The 6,372-nt window shown below is 33.9% G+C and overlaps 1 long non-coding RNA gene across 1 annotated transcript; it reads right to left on the reverse strand.

The window, feature by feature from the left end:
- Positions 1 to 2,768: 2,768 nt before the first annotated feature.
- Positions 2,769 to 4,610, reverse strand: LOC126718761 (uncharacterized). Its single transcript, XR_007653045.1, has 3 exons — positions 4,465 to 4,610; positions 3,823 to 3,877; positions 2,769 to 3,289 (listed from the first exon to the last, which is right to left on the reverse strand). It is a non-coding gene; the product is annotated as an uncharacterized LOC126718761 (long non-coding RNA).
- Between the last annotated feature and the right edge of the window lie 1,762 nt (positions 4,611 to 6,372).

Genomic DNA, 6,372 nt, shown 5'->3' on the forward strand with positions numbered 1-6,372 from the left:
TGTTAGCTGTGGTGAGTCAAGGCCCGGTCCACCAAATCCTTTCTTTTTCATTCAGGCTCGGGATCCTTGGGCCTGAGTATCCCGAAAAAGACACTCTCACAGACTTCAATTGTAAAATCTAATTGGATTTTCTCTAAGTTTTGCCTATCAATACACACACACACACACACACACATATAGATTTCACTAATTATTTATATTTTTATAATAAAAATTATGTTCGATTTTAAATGCATCCATACGTTTGCATGAATTACATGCTAGTAAAAAATATAATAAAATAAAAAGTTATGTTGCATCCTTGTTGCATGCATTTGGTAAAAAAATTAGATACTTATTACAATATAGGTAGAATCTTCAAACAACTTTGTTAAAATAGGTATTCTTTCTTAATTTGTAATGAAAATTTTAAAAAAAGAGTTACATTGCATACTTGTTGACAGATGACAACATAGAGAGAGAGAGAGAGAGAGAGAGAGAGAGAGAGAGAGAGAGAGAGAGAGAGAGAGAGAGAGAGAGAGAGAGAGAGATGAACAATATCAAATTAATTGTGTGTTTGGCAAAAATTATTTTTACCAACTTATTTTACTATTCATCTTATTTTTGCTACTATTCATGAGTCCCGTTACACTTTTTAATACTATTCATGGGTCTTATTGTACTATTTCAGCTAACTTTTACTTTTATCCACAATACTTTCAGTAAAAAGTTTTCAATTTTAGCCAAATAAACGGATCTCAAACGAACCCTAAGTGTGGTGAGATGCTATTCATTGCTAACTTCTTTTTTTTGGCTAGTTTATTGGGCCTAATGTGGGGTGTTTTTTACTTGCTTATGTAAAATTTTGGCCAAACATAGCCTTTATTCAGGTTGGTGCGAGTGTTTTTAGTCTTGAAAATTATAATATTTGTCTTTCTTTTAGTGACCATGTGATTGCCACTTCCCATTCTACATATTTTAGAAACATGCTATTAGGCCAAAACCCTAAAGATAAGATGCCCACATCATGAATGAAACGGATTATACTTGAGAATTTTGTTGTAAATATAATTTTGTTGTCATTTAACATTTTGACACTTTTCACTGTTTCAAACTTGAAAATATTTTTATAAACTTAAAATTTAAATAACTAGAAGAATCTATAGGCATACAAATCTATAGGAATTTTATTATACTTTTAACAATAAATTAACAGAGGTTTTTAAATAAATTACAATTTATAAGGTGTTGAGGTCCAAAAAATCACAATGTTGTACCAAAGCCCAAAAAACGACACAAAGGATTGAAATCATAAAGCGTTTGGGCTTCCTATAAAGGAAAAAGGGAGAGGCCTAAACTTGTTAAGGGTCCATAAGTAGAAACCCGGGTCTATGGATGGGCAAGTTTCAGGCCCCATTAAATAAAGGAGAGAAAAAGCCCAACCTAGCACTCAAAGGTCAAGAAAATCACTGGGGAGCCCGGGAAAATAACTAGGCCAGAATACTTGGAAATTCCCAAGGAGCCTGGAATCCTCGGGACATTCAGCAAGGCCAGGTTTGGATTAAGACAGTTCAAGATTAGGATCCCAGCTTGCCCATCAGTTAGTATTTGCAGCATAACTTTTGGCTCAAATGTCCAATCGAGATGATTCAAAATGAGCTGGAAATCTAACTTAAAGGGCTACAACTTTGTAGTTTACCAAAAGTCTGAATTTTGAAGTTAAATGGGCCAAAAACATAAGTTAAGTGAAACATAAAAACCTGAGATTTTCTCCAAATGGGAATTCAACTTGTAATAGGATTCCTTAACCTATTTAAAGGCTCTTTAGGGAAAAATTTAGAGGAGAGCTGCTGTAGAACATAATTTAGGTTTTCTTAAAGTTTTTTTACAATTTTTAGAATTTTATTTGTGTTATGACTTGCTAGGCAAGGGGTGAAACCCAACCGTTTATTGGTATGTTCTTAACAATTATTTATTGGTTTTAGTACTTATATTTTTATGTTTTTGATTGTTTTACTCATCTAGAAAAGTGCTTAGTTCTATATAATCCTCTGATTTATCATAGACTCCGGGCACGTTAAATGCTTAGTATTCCGTACGAACTAATTCACTAGTTTTGTTTTGCCTAAAATCAATTAATTTCATGAAACTACCTTAGACAATTAATTCTTGAGTTTTTATTGTTAAATCATCCGACTAAGATCATCCTTCATATGAATTTTCTTTGAGTTATAAAATAAATATTGTTAAGACTAGCAATAAATATGTTGTGTGTGGATCCCTAAACCTTAGCACCTTAATATATTATTATTTTCTCTCAATTTAAATTAACTTTACTAAACCACCAAAAATCTTCTCAATTAAACTTTATTATTTTAGTTTTATTCTCCTGTGGTTTGCTAATCAATTCATTTTTCCCTGTGGATTCGACCTCATACTTACCGAGTTATTACTTCGTGACAATCCTGCACTTGGGAGCATTATTTAAGTCGCAACATCAAGCCTACACTAGGATGTACATCATCTAAATATTACCATCACAAAAGTCTAACCTCCATCAGTAGCTAATCTAATTACTACTAGCCACAAAAGCCCGTCTCAAAATGATTGTTGCTTACTCTGAAAAGGTTTGTAAATGAATGGAATGGGATAGAGTCCATTAAGTAGCATAATTAATGGGAGTGGGGGAAATGCAAGTTTTATGATGATGAACAATTTACAATTTTAGTTTGGGAGATTTCTAACTGAATACTGTAAGATCATTTTCAATAATAATATGATAAGAATGATTAAATAATGCAACACAAGGCTCTCAAAAATGATCACCATGAAACTACATAATATATATATTGTGAGCATAAAAACATTTTTTTTTTCTTCCAAAAACCTAAAAAGCCAACCCATGCCACATGACATGCCACCACATAGACGGAAATGTCACAAAGACATTACACCGCCTTAATGACAAGTCAAAACTCACAAACCACTAGCATGATATGTACCTCTTTTGGCATGTGGTCTATTGGCTATGCCTAGCCTTACCCACACCCATAAGGATTTACCTATTCCCCCGTGGGCAGCAAGGGATAACGAGCCATGTAGTACCTCTTTTGCATGTGGTCTTTTTGCCCTGCCTAGCCTCAACCAGACACTTAAGAATTTACCTCTTCCCCCCATAGGCAACAGGGAATGACGCGTCACACAGTACCCTTTTTGCATGTGGTCTTTTGGCCCTATGAGTAGCAGCCTCACCCACACACTCAAGGATTTACTCATATCATGCAAAGTGGGAGCCTCCAACCTGACTTGTCTTCACAAAGACGGGATAATCACACGTCACAAAGACAAGATAATCATACATCACAAAGACGGGGTAATCACCAACATCATAGCACAAGGGCAAACCCACATAAAAAACTCACAAGTTAAATATATTCAAAATATATAGTTTTCTTCCAAATAGTTTCATAAGATATTTCAAACCAAATATCCATAATATTCTCAAAATTCTCAAAACCATTTCTTGTAAAAAATGGTATGCATCAACTTTCCCAATTATCAAAGCATCTTTAAATTTTCCAATATACCATGAATTCCATTCTCAAGAATTTAATCAAATATGCTAGTCTTTTCCATGCTAACAAATCATGCATTTTCCCATATGCAATAAGAAATATGATGCACTTTCAATGCCTCATGCGTTTTCCATAAATGATTAACAATAATAGTATAAATAGTAAATTTTAGGAAAACCATGAATAATGTTCCAAAATGGTTTTAACCATAAAACAATTGAGTGCAATAATGATTCATTTTCAAAAATGCTATTAAGAAGCTACTTACCTTGCAACCCGCAAAAAGCTTAATTCTCCAAGCTCCAAAAGAGATTAGCTAGAACCTAAACAATACCAAGCAAACCTATCACGATAAGCATAAAGCTTGACATTGTGTCTAGCTATGAATTAGAGATTGCTAACTAAGCAATTAATTAGGCAAGCCTAAGTATTTAACCTCACAAGTAATGTATCCCACTTTCAAAGTTATCCAACAATTTAATTCACAAGGCATAAACTTCAATTTATAAATTAACTCATTCAAGATCATCTCTAATACTAAAATCTTAACAATTTATAAGTAGTTCCTACAAGATTTACACAACATCATCAAGAGACCCCCCATGACACCAAAATCATAATATTCTCCGAGACAAACAATTTGAATCTTTAACTAGCTCAAATTAATCAATAAAAATTATATTTACCATCTATTTCACATTAGAAAGCCAAAACCCTCAAATCTTCACCATAACAAACCTTAAATAACCACCATTAGTACAAACCATAAACTCACTCATCAAATAAATCAACCAAATCAAAAGCGCATACACATAATCACATGAATATCACTTCTAAATCTCATAAATAACATGAATATCATTGTCAAAGCTTAGATAAAGAGAACCTCTAGCAAATTAGGAATTTTTACCTCAAATAAAAGGAATGAAAATGCTTAGAGGTTCCAAAGGATTTTTCCTATGATCTTGTCGGAAAAATGATGGTGGAGATGGTGGTGTGGAGTGGGTACCAATGGGAGAGTGCGAGGAAGTGAGAGAAGTGTTTGTTGTGTTTGGGAAAAAAAGATAAAGAAAAAGAGAATAAAGGGGAGATGGCAGGCCAAAGAGAGTGAGGGATATTTTGAAAATAAGTGGTGGGAGATGATAGGGTAGGTGGGAGCACATGGGGTACTAAAAAAATCTAACTTTGTATTTTATTTATTTTTATTTTTTTACTGGGGCGTTACACACAAGGTTTAGGGGAACTTTTCCTTAAAAAATTAAAATTTAGGGGAACTCTTAAATGATAAAGTAATTTTTCCAAAATTTAAGGACTGACAATTAAGCCCCTTGTGTGTGTTTGTTTCTCAAAGAAAAATAAGAATATATATACATACATACTAGCCTTACACCCACGCTATGTGTGGGAAAATGTAATATAAATATTTAATAAGAATATAATGTAAAATTTGTAGGTTAAATAATGCCCGTGTTATTTAAAAATATTTTATATTTTTATAATTTTTATGTGATGGAATGGAACACATGCAACCTTTACATTAAGTTCAAATTATTATATAAGTTTAGAATTGTAGTTTTAAAAAAAAAAAAAAATCTAATTATAAGTATAATTGGGGTATAGAAATTTAGGAGTTAGAAATTTAGGGTTTTAAGAATGTATTATTGAAATTTTAATTTTAAGGTAATCTGTCTAAAAAAAAAAAAAAAAACTAATATTTTAAATATCTATCATTTATATTTGTGCACACCCAAAATATGGCCAATGGGCTTGACTTATACTTGGGCTCACAACTTATTTGTATTGTGGGTTTTGGGTTTCCTACTATGGGTAGTCCTTTGCCCGAAGACCTAGTTGCACTCACTCTTGTCTTTATGAATTCCTCTCTTCCTCTCACAACGTCGCTCCCTTCACTCTTGATGTGGCTCCCTCCTTTTCTCTCTTTTTCTCACCAGCCTCCCCCCTATTTCTCACTCTATTTCCCTATTTATAGCTTAAGATGAATGGCGGTGTTATGATTATTCCTTGTTATTAGTGGGAATGGGGGTCCAACTCTATTGTTTCTAAGTGGATGTTCCATTGGGAGTGGTGGTAATGGTAGTGATATTCCCCAAGGCAATACCGGGCAGCCGAGACCTGGTCATTCCAAGCAATCACATTCCCGTCCAAGCTGCAGTTGATAGAGAGAGGCCGAATTGGGCCTCAAAGTGTGTCTGGGTCAAGATTACAGCTCCAATGGGCATTGGGTCTAGCATTGTGGCACAAGGCTAGGGCCTATGACCTAGCGAGCTTGGGGCCCTGCCTCGTACAAGGAGTTGGGGTTATGGACCGTACCACAAGGCCAGGGCCCAAGGCCCAAAGGGCTTGGGGATCCCATATCGTACAATATTGCTTTTTTAAGGCCAATATTTTTAATTTTTAATTTTTAATGCTTATTTAGTTTTTTTTAGTCCAAAATTAAATAATTTGGCCTAAATAAAGTTTCATATTTTTCAACCCAAAAATTAAGGAAAAAAAGAAAAAAAAGAAAGAGGAGTAGGATTTTTTGAGCTAAAAATTGAAAATGTTACAAAAAGAATTAATTTAAGGCCCAATTAGTCCAAAATGGACTGAGTGAATCGAATTGGATTGAATGGACCAAAATAGAACTAAATGGGATTGAATTGAACCGAATAGGATTGAAGTGGAACTAAATGGACCGAATGTGATTGAAGTGGACTGAAATAAACCAAATTGAATCGAAGTGGACCAAAATTCAACGCTGGTATGTCTCAAAAGGTACGTACGCTCTGTTTGTTTAGGCAAAAACATTTTCTAGAAA

This window comes from Quercus robur, chromosome 3 (assembly GCF_932294415.1).
Source record: "Quercus robur chromosome 3, dhQueRobu3.1, whole genome shotgun sequence".
Classification (NCBI taxonomy): domain Eukaryota; kingdom Viridiplantae; phylum Streptophyta; class Magnoliopsida; order Fagales; family Fagaceae; genus Quercus; species Quercus robur.